Here is a 15,961-nt window from a genome sequence, read left to right as displayed (position 1 = left end):
TTAAAAGGAGGAGGGGTCATAATTCATCGTAGAAAAAATTCTTGCTTCAAAAAAACCCCACATGCGAAATTTGGTTTCACTTGCTTAATTAGTTCTCGAGATAAGAGGAAATTTGTATTTCATTTGTTTGGGAGCCCCCACCCCCCCTCTTAAAGGAGAGAGGGGTCGTAATTCCCCTCCTAAAGAGGGAAGGGGTCTCAATTCTCCGTAGAAAAAATTCTTGCCTCCTAAAACCCCGAAACGCCAAATTTGGTTCGATTTGCTTGATTAGTTCTTGAAATATGAGGAAATTTATCTTTCATTTATAAGGGACTCCTCCCCCTCAAAAGGGGGAAGGGGTCATAATTCGCCATAGAAAAAACTCCTGCCTCCTAAAACCCCCAAATGCCAAATTTGGTTCCATTTGCTTGATTAGTTCTCAAGTTATGAAGAAATTTATATTTCATTTGTATGGGAGCCTCCCCCTCCTAAACAGGGGAGGGGTCCTAATTCATAAAAAACATACTTGCCTCCTAAAACCCAGACATGCCAAATTTGGTTCCATTTGCTTGATTAGCTCTCGAGATAAGACGAAATTTGTATTGCATTTGTAAGGAAGCTCCCCCTCTTAAAGGGGAGAGGGGTCATAATTCTCTTCCTAAAGAGGGGAGAGATCTCAATTCACAAAAGAAAAAAATTTTGCCTCCAAAAACATCCACATGCCAAAGTTGGTTTTAATTGCTTGATTAGTTCTCTACTTCTGCAGAAATTTGTGTTTCATTTGTAGGGGGAGAGGTCTCTAACTATCATAAGAACCTTCCTCGGCCCCAAAAACGCCTACATGCAAATTTTCACGCCGATCGGTTTAGTAGTTTTCGGTTCCATAAGGAACATACCGACAGACAGAAATCCATTTTTATAGGTATTGATTTTAGACAACATCATGTTTGTGTAATTGTTGTGACAGTTTTTTATGATTGTTTACATAATTTTTGAATCTTTTTTTGTGACTTGTCCACGTTTGTATTTGTGTTACTGTTGTGCCTTTTCGGATTTTTCGTGTCTTTTTATTTTCCTGTTTTATAATTAGGCCTTTTTTATATTAATCCTTAACCAGTTTTTTTTTAATTTTTGTACAATTTTTTCATCCCGTTCTTGTCATTTTTTATCATTTTGGTGAGTAAGAAGGTTCTCTATTTCGCCCGGCCCATTCTTTATTACAGGGTGGATCGGGTTATTTTGGTAGTATAACTAAGTAACTAAAGAGTTGGAGAACAATTTTAAACAATGAACTGATGGTCCTGTAAATTGGCCACCTGGGTCGTGTGATTTGACATCTCGAAGTTACTTTTTATGGGGTTATGTATAGCTTCTCGACTATAGGAATAATCCAGCGAATTGGTCAGTAACGAAACAACAGTCTAAATGTTCGAAAAAGTGGGTCGGTACAGGACCCTTCGCAACCACCTCAAGCGCAGACGTTTCCAATATTTATTTGCATTAAATTTGCCTCGAGAAATAAATAATATTTCACACAATTTTTGCAATTGTTGTATGAAAAACGAATCTTCTAAAACATAACTTTTTATTTTGTTTCAATTCCTCCTCAATTATTCATCAATTTGATTCAAACCTTTTAATAGTTTCTTTATTCTTCTCTATTGTTCGACTCTCAACGTTTTTGATAATTTGTCTTGAATGAGAATTGATTTCAGTGAATTCTGCAATAATTTTTTACTACAAATTAGACCAATATCTGCACCTTAATTTGGCTCGAATTTCTTCTAATATTTTTAATCATAGACATCTTTGTCTTAATTACATCTAAATAATGGTATCCCGTATAAAATTTTCCATCAAATTTCTCATAAGTAGTTAAAGTTCATTTTAATTTCATTTCAAAATATTCGCTTTTGTATTGTCTTGTATCATTTTATCCCATTGCTAAGCATGATTAAGTGTGTGATATTTATATTCCCGTTAACAAAAAAGAAACACATATTTATATCGACATCCAAAAACTCAACGTTAGACCAAAAATTTCAGCTGCAATTAATTTGTTAGTTCGCTGCTAAAAATCGAATTGTTTGAGTGTGGCTTAGGAAGGGAGAGTAAAATAAGTTTTTCAGTAAAAATTTCCCTACTAACGGGAGCAACCAAGGCTCAATACGCAAAACCCAACGATTGGCGTGCTGCTTTGCGGCAACTTTGTGGGAGAACCGGGGCGGGGGGGAAAAGTTCGGCAGAAATCTAATTTCTAGCTCCCGTGCGGAATTGTTGTTGCGTCAGTACGAAAAGAAGGGAAAAGTTTTAATTGCCATATTTACGCCAAGCCAGCTTCGATTGCCAATTACTGAGTTAACGCAGAGCGATTCGTTTTGATGTGTATTTTCCAATTGAGACAAATGAAACGTTTCATCAGCACATTTTGAGCTTCGGCTGTTCTCAGGCGAAACCAGATGTGAACTATTAGGAATGCCGCTGGGTGCTATAAGAATTTAAACGACGAAACATGCATTAGTCTACATTTTCTGTTGTAATGGAATAGATTTAGTAACTTTGCCAATCAGGGGTTTCTACACATTTTAATTTTTGGATTATTTTTTTTTTTCAACAATAAGCGATACTACTAAGCAGCTCTAACTACGGAACAGTGGTAATGCGTGGCAGGATCTAAAGGAATACTAAAGCAAATGGTTGGAAATTTTCCGGTGTGAGTGTGCGGGGACTGTGACTTCAAACATCAAACCAAACACGCCAACTTCGAAGACCTGCCGCGAGAGGGTTCGAATGTTACGCGCGAATGTGCCATTGAAAAACGACTAAACAGAGATACAATAATCTATGGTTTATGTCAAATAATTCGAGAACACAACCAGCTCGCAGCGTGAGTTTTCTTTTTTTGAAGCGAACAACCAACCGAGCGTAGCTGGTTGAAATGACACTGATATTATCTTTGGTACAACATTGAATGTTTGATAGGAACTAAAAACAGAAACAGCAATTGACTTTTTGTGATCAACATACTTGGTGCCTTGGTAGGTCTGGACAGAGGCTCCAAATACTGGACCATTGAGATTCGGGAGCGCGAGTCCGTGTACCCGCTCGGAACGACCCCGACCGAGATGTCTACCAGCTCGGCAGATGCTGCCGGCGTGAGTGAGATGGGACACGCGTATCGCAGTGATGGTAAAGTATTTTCGGTGTTGGTGGTAGTGGTTGTGGTGGTATTGGTGGTGGACGTGGTTGCAACGGAAGTGGATCGAAGCGGCAGCCGAAGTTTGCAGCCGATAATCGTTTTTTGTTTTTCGGTAGACGGAAGCAGTACAAGGATCGAGTTCAAAACGATAGTCATTTGAAAATAGAGAGAAAAAGAGAAATATTTGAATAGTTAGTAGTAACCAATGAAGCGGATACAATGGATGGAAGTATGAGTTAAAATATTTACATTGGAATGCTAGTTTCGTACTCGATATTGAATGATGAAAACTAATCTATCTCTGTTTGGTGGTTGCATTGAATACTTTTAACATATGGTTTAATACTACTATTTCAATTTTTTATGCTGAAACTTAACGGTAATATGATATGGAATTTACAAAAATTGAAGCTACTGTCAAGTCAAAATTTATATGCTATCTAGCTTAACAATGGACTGATTAACTTTGGCCAAACCACAGCAGATGTAGGCTTTCTGTAAAAGTTGGAAAATGAGCAAAATAGTCACTAATTGCCGAGTCGCCTAATAAACATTTTCAGCGGTTGAGTTTCACCGCAATCTGGCGTGATCAAAGTGCTTTTCTTTAACTGTAATATTTGCTGAATCTGGTCCGGTAATGTTTGCTCTCATCATTTGGTAGCAACTATGAGTACGGATACGAGTCCCAGCTAATTGTACAAACAATGGCGGTTTCTTTTTCTTTTCCTTCGCTAGGTATTGATGACAGGTAGTGATCCAAATAACGGAGTGTTCCCTTATTCCGGCAAGCTTTTCGTACACCGACTGTCGGAGTGCGGTAATATTTTTTGCGACAATTTTTCCTTCTTGAAACGAACACCATTGAAGCGAATTTTGACACAATTCGCATATTTGTGAAATAAATACATCGTGCAACCCTGTCCGGTCCGATTGGAATACGGAATATGGAAAAGTATGGTTTTCCATATTCAAATATGGAGACGCCTGGTAAAACAAGATTGCTAGGAGATTTCAACGCGTGCATCCATGATCCAAATGAAAAGTAAATTTCGAATGGTTTCAATAGATGAATATAGTCGATAATCGATCGATCTGAATTATTTGCCGGGTGGTAAAACGAAATGTCTTGCAGGACAACAGTGGAAGAACATTAGGCTCATGATTCTCTGATACAGACACGATAAATTTATTATAAATAAATTTGATTTCGTATGTTTCTTTTAGCTTTTTCAATTCGTTTTAATTCATTGTACCAAACAGTGCCAACCTGCCAGTTCAGAAGTAATAAATGAAAATTTCTCACCAGACCTTTAATTTACTCTGGACTTCTCTGTCCCGTGCAGAAATTAATAGACGGGTGTGAAAATTATACAGCATTCAAGACATCAGTTGAAAATGGGAATCTCAAACAATGACGGGAAAGCACAATATGTTTTTAACTATATTCAAATTTAATTTATGAATATCGATCAGTTGGCACCGGTCACGGGCAATCGTTTTATAGTCAGCTCAAATACGATAGATCAACTCCGGTATTGGTTTATTTCGCAACAGAAAGTGTACCGGAACAGTTCAGGATGGCCATCAACGTTGGGCAAGTGTTTCTTCAAGTGCGACAATCTTGGGAGGAGATGTTCGAACTTGATATGGATACCGATTATTTTCACCTGTTGAAACCGTTCGAAATTTTCATCGGTATATGTTAACAAAAAACAAGTTTATTTTTTGATAGAAAAACAGTATCTGCAAACATTGTAGGTTACAACTCGAGTTCATGGACCTGGAAACAACGTTTCTGCTGGGTTTTATTGATGGCATTTCTTTTAGTTTTCTATTTGTACCATTGTGCGAACATTCCGAAAGCTATCGAAGTGTGGAACGGTCTGGCTTTTTTTCTCGGAAAGATTACAATGTGTTTGATGTTTGCCACAACATTTGTGCAATCCTACGTAATTTGCAGTACCCGTGAGCATCAGAATATTATCCGAAAGTTTATAAACGATCGCCAGAATCATACAAAAAATCGCAGCCGCAGCATGGACAAACGGGCCCGATCTTTTCGAATCAATGTTTGGTTCACTTTAATTTCTAATGGAGTTTGCTTCACGAATATTGTTTTGTATTTCGTAACTGGTGGATATCGGAAGCCTGAATATACTGTTCAGCTGGATTTGGGTGCAGAATATGAGTTGCTTTCAGGTTTTATTCTGATGTTAAGCTGCGTGTGGATTATCATATGTATTTTAGCAACCATGATGAATTTTGTTTGGATTAATTCGTATCTCAATGTGATGTTAACTGAGCTGGATATTTTGATTGATATTTTCGAAGAACTTGAACTCGAAGGGGATGACTGGAAGAACGATTTACGAATGGCAGTGCAAAAGCATCAACAGTACTTAGATTGCGTTGACCATCTGCAATATTTAACCTCTCCTAGCTTTTTTATTCAGTACTATCCAACGCAAATGATCCTCGCTATGATTATTGTGGTTCTAATCTATGAAGACGGCTCAGGTCAAGAAATGGGCTATATAGTGCACGGAATATTGCTACTCCTGCAGTTTTGGTACATCTGTAATCTCATTGAAAACCTTGAAGATAAGGTAGGTGTGGTCATTTTGTGTAACTCAGGCCGATAATTTTACATCTTAGTATGTGTTTTCCAAACAGTGCAACCAGATAGGGGAGATTGTCTACGATCGGCCATGGTTTACCAAGCAGCATCGCGGAATGTACCGTTCATATTTATCAATAATAGCTCGAAGCCAACATGGTTTGAAGTTCAGATGCGGAGGATTTTTTCACATGTCAATGGAATCGTTTTCTGATATGTTGAGCATAAGCAGCTCATTGCTGACGTTCATACTGAGCTTCAAGTAGAGAAACAGTGATTTGCAAGAAACTCTCGACTCAATTTTCAATTTGAAAGCAAAGCAGATGCGTTAGTCACGAAACGGCGTGAACAACGTAACTTTCAAAACATTTAATGCAATGTTTATAATAATTTAGTTGTTTTAAAATTGGATCATAATTTTCTAAAATCAAAAGAAAACCTGATTTAATCCACCTAGTGGTCTTACTATTTGATATAGAAATCGTCTTCGGAACATAATTCATCTGTTGGATAACGTTGCGTTGTGCGTTGGTTTATATCACAACAAATTTTCGGAAATTGAATAAGTTTACAAAATGTGAACAAAATAGGAGCACTTATAAATTTTGAAAGATCCTTTTTTCATGAAATTGCTAAGTAAGTTATTAATAATTTGAGTAAGTGCAATTAAAAGTAGTTTGTAAGTGGAAATATTATTCTTTAACATATACATTGCGTAGTAAAGGTCTAGCTTATAGGTTTTTCAACTATGCATAATTTCCTGTAATGCCATTCTATTTGATTCACATCAATAAAGTTTTCTTGAATAAATTTCATCAGAGAAAATATGTATTTTAGCATACTGCATAACTTTGTAGAACATTTGAAAGCAATAAAAAAATTGTGTGCAAAGTTATTGAGCATTATTGATTTTTGAGTGCTCTTTTTTGGCTAATTTTCGGAAATTGAATAAGTTTACAAAATGTGAACAAAATAGGAGTAATTATAAATTTTGAAAGATCCTGTTTTCATGAAATTGCTAAGTAAGTTATTAATAATTTGAGTAAGTGCAATTAAGTCATTTGTAAGTGGAAATATTATCCTTTAACATATACATTGCGTAGTAAAGGTCTAGTTTATAGGTTTTTCAACTATGCATAATTTCCTGTAATGCCTGTGTGCCTGTGTAATTCCTGTAATTGATTCACATCAATAAAGTTTTCTTGAATAAATTTCATCAGAAAATATGTATTTTAGCATACTGAATAACTTTGTAGAACATTTGAAAGCAATAAAAAAATCGTGTACAAAGTTATTGAGTATAATTGATTTTTAAGCGCTCCTTTTTAACACATCATTATATTTCGCAACCGGTAAGAGATTGATAGTTGATGTATTTAGCAAAATTGCTTATTTTAGTAAGCTCTGCAATTTGTTGAAGAATTTTTTTTAATTAGGCCACTGCAAATCGTTTTCAAAGTTTTTGTCATCCCCCCCCCCCTCCCCTTGAAAATTGGCTTGAAAAACCGGGGCCAAAAAATAATTTGTTGGATATGAGTTAAATTTTTGTTTGTAAATCCAATTGTCTGTGGGCTCTAAAGCCTGAAAACTCGAAAAATGAGTGTACGAGTTGAGTTACGCTTCTAGCACGAAATAGAAATGGAAGTTCAAAGAGTGGAATTTCCGAAACTCGGCCAAAAATGTCCTTTTGTTTTTGTCTTTTTGTTCGTAGATTTTTGCATGAAAAATAACAACGTGTTTATTAATAGAAAGAATAGATTTGATTTTCACGTTTAAACTTTAAATATGCCTAAAATCCATTTTTTGTCTTGCTCGATTAAAAAATTCTCTGTTTTTTTTGCCAATCCACCGCCCCCCCCCTTTCGGTGTCACAACACCGGAGGGACAAAAACTTTTCTAAATATTTGTAATGACCTTATTTAAAAAAATAAAAGTTGGTATCATCCTAATAGGTGAATTCACGGTCACCCAAATAGTGCAGAAATATACGATATATTTTATTATTAAACTTCTCTGAGGACACCACCCTTGAAAAATTACGCATTTTTTACGCAATTGCTAATGTCCGCGTTATTTCAAAATTCGACCACTGCACTGTGGCCGGGACTGACTCCGACTTTGCCGAAGAAACTATGTCTATATTTTCTAACACAAAAAAGTATTTTTTTTCATTATAGTAAGCAATGATGGACTTTTGACAGTTTTAGATTAAGGGGGATATTCATACGAACAAAAGTGCTGAAGATTATAAATGATAAAATGAAAGTAAAAGACACTAGGGAAAACGTTCCACTTTTCGCCCTTTTGGAGCACTGTGGATTGGTCCCTGAGGTTGAATAATATTATAAATAGTACATGTCAATACATTCTCTTTTAACGAAAATTAAGGTAAAATTTTGAAATAATAAATTAGTCCCATTTCAAAGCGATTATAGACATCATTTGTTGTTTAATTTAACAATAAAATATGCAATGATTTTGACTGGTTTGATGCGAATGCCAGAGAGTGACAGATGAAAAGAACCAGGTCAACTGCGGTAAAAAGAACCTACCGTATCCAGGCGGGATGTCTAAAAGCGAGGAGCGAGCGGCAGTACGAAGCAATCCACCGGATCATTGTCAGAAGCTGGGAGTGAGAACAAATGGCGGAGGAGTGGTAGGATTTATTTTTAAAATCTCTAAAAAATAAGTACCGTGGACCCCCGTTTGTGTGACCATTTTTAATCTGAACACTTTTTAATTTGAACCCCGCTGGTTTGCACGACGTGCAAATTAAAAATGGTTCAAATGTCATTCTCAACATAACATCATTTGCTTATGCAGACAATGCTCATAAACACGATTTGTTTGTACTGATTTAGCGTGTTTAATCTGTTTCATATTACGGTTTCCCAACGATTATGATAGAAATCCGATTGGAGAATGAATATTCACCGCTTGAAATTGCCAACTGAATCAACCCACCAATACAATAACGAAGAGCAAGGCGGCAAGTTCATAAAGGTTTCAGCATATTTAGGGTGCCAGTTGTTGAAATTAAAAACTAACCTCGTTAGTTTGCATGAGGAATCGTTCAAACGAACGGGGGCCCACTGTACTCTACAAGAGTCCTTCGTCGACGAGTACCAAGCTGGTTTTCGTGAGGGTGGCTCCACGACGGATCAGATGTTTACCCTGCTTCAATTACTAGACAAATTCCGGGAGTACAACTTGTCGGCTCATTATCTGTGTCTGGACTTTAAGGCAGCTTACGATTCAGTCAAACGAAATGCACTGTGGCAGATAATGTTAGAACATGGTTTTTCGATGAAACTAATTGCGCTAATTCCTGCGACACTAGATGGGTCAAAATCATACATCAGAATAGAGAATAATAGAATTATTATAGTATCCTCAACATCAATAAAACAATTGTGGGGGGTGAAAACTGGTGCCGTTACCCAATCAGGTATTTAATTTCAAGAATTTCAATAATTTTTCTTTGAAAAGTGTATTAATATGCAAGATATTCCAATTAGTATTTAGTAACAAAATTGTCAGACATTGAAATCTACCGGTTTCAGGAGAACGGTACTCAGAGCATCGAAAAGCATAACCAAATATTTGCCGTTCAATCCTTGAGTTTTGAAGGAATTACTGAATTCAATCTCTTCATCGCTCTCTTTCCTGGAGCCAGTCCTGGAAAAAATCTCAATGGAATTTAAATTGACTGAGATGAGTTTTAATGATATGCTGCCCGTTCTACCGGCACTCGAGTTGCTTGACGTGACTTACAGAATAGGCCCATAATTTCCATTAGAAATCGAATTGCTGAGTTGAGATGTTGTTGTGAAGGAATTCATATACCTCGTGACATGTGACTACGATGTAAGCCGCGAAGTAAAACGACGAGTTGCAGCCGCGAATCGAGCTTTCTACGGATTGCGTAGCCAGCTGAAGTCCCGTTGTTTGCAAATTCACACAAAGCTGGCGCTCTACAGAACACTAATCCTCCCAGTGGCCCTTTACATAACGAAACATTTTTCTGCACTTTAGTCGTGAAGACATTGATAGATTGGTGTTGTGTGAAAGCATTCAAGGCAACAGTTGAAAACGGTTAAAAACGATTGCCGGTCTCTTGGAATTTTAATGGAAGTCTCAAACAACGCGAACGCTGGGAAAACACAATGTGTTTGTGTACAGCCATTTTTGATAGTTACAATCCAGTCGTTGCTATATTGTTATTATCGCATTTAAAAGGTTAGCGTGAAGTGTTGATGTAGCATACGGGATTTTGATTACTGTAAACAAATTGTCCAGAATGAAAAATTGTTTTACTCAGTTTGGAGTTATACGGTAACAGATGCAGTTTTCGGTCCTTTAGATGATGTCAATGACATTTTTTTTCGTAAGACCTAATAACATTAAAAATAATTGCCAGGTAAATTTAATTTACGCACAAGGATTAGTTTCGATAATCGATCTTAGGTACTATTCCATGTAAGCTCCAGCCCTATAACTGGGCCGTTCATCAGCAATATTACAACTTTGGATGGGTTATACACATTGTATCTTTACCCTATCGATTTATGCTCCAAGATGGCGATAAGCAATTATGCTTGGGCACTATACATACTATGAAATATTTAAACCAATGATAAACACACTTCAATTTCAGAGGGATCACAGGGATAGACCAACTCGCACTCAAACATTTCGTAACAGAACGTTACTCGCATCGGGTCAGGATGGCGATCAACATTGGACAAGCTTATCTACGACGTTCTTGGGAGGAGATGTTTGAACTTAAGATAGATACCGACTATTTTCGCCTGTTGAAACCGTTTGAAGTTTTCATTGGTATGTGAAAACAACTGAAAAAGCGTTGTTTTATTTTTGTAACCAAAAAAAAATAATTGTAGGTTACAACTCGAAATCATGGAGCTGCAAACAACATTTTTGCTGGCTTTTAATGATGGCATTTCTTCTGGTATTCTATTTGTACCATTGTGCGTACATTCCGGAAGCTATCGAAGTGTGGAACGGTCTGGATTTTTTTCTCGGAAAGGTTACAATGTGTTTGATGTTTGCCACAACATTTGTGCAATCCTACGTAATTTGCAGTACCCGTGAGCATCAGAATATTATCCGAAAGTTCATAAACGACCGCCAGAATCAGACAAAAAATCGCGGCCGCAGCATGGACAAACGGGCCCGATCTTTTCGAATCAATGTTTGGTTCACTTTAATTTCTAATGGAGTTTGCTTCACGAATATTGTTTTGTATTTCGTAACTGGTGGATATCGGAAGCCTGAATATACTGTTCAGCTGGATTTGGGTGCAGAATATGAGTTGCTTTCAGGTTTTATTCTGATGTTAAGCTGCCTGTGGATTATCATATGTATTTTAGCAACCATGATGAATTTTGTTTGGATTAATTCGTACCTCAATGTGATGTTAACTGAGCTGGATATTTTGATTGATATTTTCGAAGAACTTGAACCCGAAGGGGATGACTGGAGGAAAGATTTACGAATAGCAGTGCAAAAGCATCAACAGTACTTAGATTGCGTTGACCATCTGCAATATTTAACCTCTCCTAGCTTTTTTATTCAGTACTATCCAACGCAAATAATCCTCGCTATGATTATTGTGGTTCTAATCTATGAAGACGGCTCAGGTCAAGAAATGGGCTATATAGTGCACGGGATATTGCTACTCCTGCAGTTTTGGTACATCTGTAATCTCATTGAAAACCTTGAAGATAAGGTAGGTGTGGTCATTTTTTGTAACTCAGGCCGATAATTTTACATCTTAGTATGTGTATTCCAAACAGTGCAACCAGATAGGGGAGATTGTCTACGATCGGCCATGGTTTACCAAGCAGCATCGCGGAATGTACCGTTCATATTTATCAATAATAGCTCGAAGCCAACATGGTTTGAAGTTCAGATGCGGAGGATTTTTTCACATGTCAATGGAATCGTTTGCTGATATGTTGCGCATAAGCAGCTCATTGCTGGCGTTCATACTGAGCTTCAAGTAGGGAAACAGAGATTTGCAAGAAACTCTCGACTCAATTTTCAATTTGAAAGCAAAGTAGATGTGTTAGTCACGAAACGGCGTGAACAACGTAACTTTCAAAACCTTTAATGCAATGTTTATAATAATTTAGTTGTTTTAAAATTGGATCATAATTTTCTAAAACCAAAAGAAAACCTGATTTAATCCAGCTAGTGGTCTTACTATTTGAGATAGAAATCTCAGAAAAATCTGAGGGGTTGTGCGCAAGACACAACCGCATAGTTGACGTAGGACTACGTAAGTCTCTTTGTAGCGATAGTAGGATGTATCCATGTATGTAATAATACGATTCTTCATGTATACAACCTACATACGTAACGTTTATCAAAGTAGAAACATTGTATATGTGCAATCCTTAACCGATTTTGGAGTTATATCCATGCATTGATTGAATCTATTTTATTAAAACGAATCGAAGTCACACTAAACCAAACAGTAAATAAATTTTCATGATCTGTGTCTACGTTAAATAGTGCTTTTCCTCTGGTAATCGGTAGATAGTACGAGCAAGTTTTCAAAAAGCTGAAAAATTTTCTGCAGTATACATGAAGAACAAAGAAGAACACTGATAATAAAACATTTACAAGTTGCACACGTTTTGGAAGTGGCAGAAAATGTCGCCCGTGACAAGTAAACTTATTCCCGCCATTTTGTTGGTCGTCCGCAACGGCGAAAAGTTCAACTTTTCCCTCGTTGCCTGTCTTATTATGGTATTAAGGGGGCATAGTACTTTTTACACCATATTTTTTGCCTAATTTCAAATATTTTATTCTCGATAACGCGAAAAGCGAATCGATTCGGGTTTTTTGCATTCCAAACATTGCACTTTATACTAATACTAGCTGACCCGACAAACTTCGTATTGCCACAAATTAACCTGTGTTGTACATAAATCATGAATCTCGGATGATCTTTATCACTTCTCGAGTTTTGCAAGCCCCCCAGTGGGCGGCGCTTCCGACGGCGGGTCACCGGCAACACTCGCGACCGGCTCGTCCTGAATGATCTAGTGTTACTATAGATAGTTTTTGTGGTCTTGTTATTGATTAATGTTTTATGGAAGAGTCTCGAATTTCTCGAGTTGGATTAGTTTTTGAGTTTCGCCAAAATTTCTGTTTTATTTGTATGAGAGTCTATATCCCCCTACCACAGGGGTGAGAGGTCTCTAACTATCATAAAATAAATTCAAGACTCAAAAATCTCCTACATGCTAAATTTGGTTCCATTTGCTTGATTAGTACTCAAATTATAAGGAAATTTGTATTTCATTTGTATGGAAGCCCACCCTCTTAAAAGGGAAAGGGGTCGTAATACACCACAGAAAAAAAATTCTGCCATCTAAAACTCTCACATGCCAAATTTGGTTCCATTTACTTGATTAGTTCTAAAGTTATGAGCAAATTTGTATTTCGTTTGAATGGGAGCCCCCCCCCTCCTAAAAAGGTAAGAAGTCCTAATTCATCATGGGAAAAATGGTTGCCTCCAAAAACACCCACATGCCAAATGTTGTTCTATTTGCTTGATTAGTTCTCGAGTTAGGAGGAAATTTGTATTTCATTTGTACAGGAGCCCCCCTCTTAGAGTGGGGAGGGGTCCTAATTCACCGTAGAAAATTTTCTTGCCCTCGAAAACCTTCACATGCCAAAGTTGGTTCCATTTGCTTGATTAGTTCTCGAGTTATGGGGAAATTTGTATTTCATTTGTATTGGAGCCCCCCCTCCTAATGTGGGAAGAGGTCCTAATTCATCACAGAAAAAATTCTTGCCTCCAAAAACACCTACACGCCAAATTTGGTTCCATTTGCTGGATTAGTTCTCGAGTTATGAGGAAATTTGTATCTCGTTTGTACAGGACCCCCCCTCCTAAAGTGGGGAGGGGTCCCAATTCATCATTGAAAAAAAAATTGTCTCCAAAAACACACACCTGCCAAATTTGGTTCAATTCGCTTGATTAGTTCTCGAGTTATGAGGAAATTTGTATTTCATTTGTACAGGAGCCCCTCCTCTTAAAGTGGGGAGGGGTCCTAATTCACCATAGAAAATTTTCTTGCTCTCGAAAACCTTCACATGCCAAATTTGGTTGCATTTGCTGGATTAGTTCTCGAGTTATGAGGAAATTTGTATGGAAGTCCCCCCTCTTAAAGGGGAGAGGAGTTATAATTCCTCTTATAAAGAGGGGAGGGGTCTCAATTCACCATAGAATAAATTCTTGTCACCAAAAAAAACACCCACATGCCAAATGTTGTTCTATTTGCTTGATTAGTTCTCGAGTTAGGAGGAAATTTGTATTTCATTTGTACAGGAGCCCCCCCTCTTAGAGTGGGGAGGGGTCCTAATTCACCGTAGAAAATTTTCTTGCCCTCGAAAACCTTCACATGCCAAAGTTGGTTCCATTTGCTTGATTAGTTCTCGAGTTATGAGGAAATTTGTATGGCAGCCCCCCCTCTTAAAGGAGAGAGGAGTTACAATTCCTCTTATAAAGAGGGAGGGGTCTCAATTTACCATAGAATAAATTCTTGTCACCGAAAACACCCACATGCCAAATTTGGTTCTATTTGCTTGATTAGTTCTCGAGTTATGAGGAAATTTGTATGGAAACCCCCCCTCTTAAAGGGGAGAGGAGTTATAATTCCCCTTATAAAGAGGGGAGGGGTCTCAAATTACCCTAGAATAAATTCTTGTCACCGAAAACACCCACATGCCAAATTTGGTTCTATTTGCTTAATTAGTTCTCGAATTATGCAGAAATTTGTGTTTCATTTGTATGGGAGCCCCCCCTCTTAGCGGGGGGAGGGGTCTCTAACCATCACTAAAACCTTTCCTGGCCCTAAAAACCTCTACATGCAAATTTTCACGCCGATTGGTTCAGTAGTTTTTGATTCTATAAGGAACACAGGACAGACAGACAGACAGACAGACAGACAGACAGACAGACAGACAGAAATCCTTCTTTATAGGTATAGATTTACAATTTTGTTTGCATATGTGAACCTCTTCCCCTCTCCCCTACGGCTCCATGAACATGATCGTTCGAAAAAAACATGATTTGCGGTACCATGGATTGGCGCTGGGGGTCTTATCCGAATTGAAAAATTCCAAAACGACATGAAAGTATATTAAATTATCTCGTGTTTGACCCATCCTTTTTTTAAAATTCGAACGCATAACAAAATGGCGGACATTCAAACATAAAAGTAAAGTTTTTAGTCGAAAAAATTGACTTTAAACATTTCTAAAAAATACAAAAATAGTAATATCAAAAAAAGGATGGGTCAAACACTAGATAATTTTGTTGGCTTTAAAACAAAAAAAGAATCATGAGAAGCCGTTCTTGAGATATTTATGGTACCGACTTTCAAAACCTGGTTTCGAGAAAAACGACGTTGAACTTTTTATTCACCGTGTAATCGCTCCAGACATGCGCGGTACAAATAGCTGTAACTTTGTCAATTTTTGGAATTCATTGAAATGACTTGAAACACATATGGTCAAAATGTTAATCTTTCGAAATAATCAATAAAAAAAATTTCGATTTTTTTAAGTTGAAAAAGTACTATGCCCCCTTAACTGGAAAATATAATGAAGTCTTCAATCTTTGTGTGATCCTTAAGGACCGCTTGTTTGATTATCATAACTCCTGCTTGCAATAAACTTGTACTAACGCACTTAACATAATTCTCTGTTCGGTAAATTGGTAAACCGATAACCGCAAATCAGGCACGGCTTGTTGCAACGGACCAACCGAAAAGCCTCAGCAGCTATGCGATCAACGAAGCCGTTCGTGTATGGTCTTGAATCACGATGAAATACCACTCCAAGTGGCCAGCTGCAAGTGACGTGGGATGCTTCTGGTCGTTTTGTTGTCGCGATCAGCATATTTTCTGCCAATTCCAGAACTTCAGCAGCCAGATATTCCATCACGGCAGCGAAATGAGTACTTCAGCTCCAACACACGCTCAGTAGCCGATGAACACGACCGACCGGGAACTGCGAACGTGCACGAGTCGAGCGTGACTTTCGTTTGCCCTGGCAAACGATGTTGGCAGTAGCTCAGCTAGCGTTTGAATAATGCTGTTCGCCGGCTTACCACGTATTATGTACCA

The sequence above is a fragment of the Sabethes cyaneus genome, chromosome 1 (assembly GCF_943734655.1).
Source record: "Sabethes cyaneus chromosome 1, idSabCyanKW18_F2, whole genome shotgun sequence".
Taxonomy (NCBI): Eukaryota; Metazoa; Arthropoda; class Insecta; order Diptera; family Culicidae; genus Sabethes; species Sabethes cyaneus.
The sequence above is the reverse complement of the archived record's forward strand: the minus strand, read 5'-3'. Positions refer to the sequence as shown.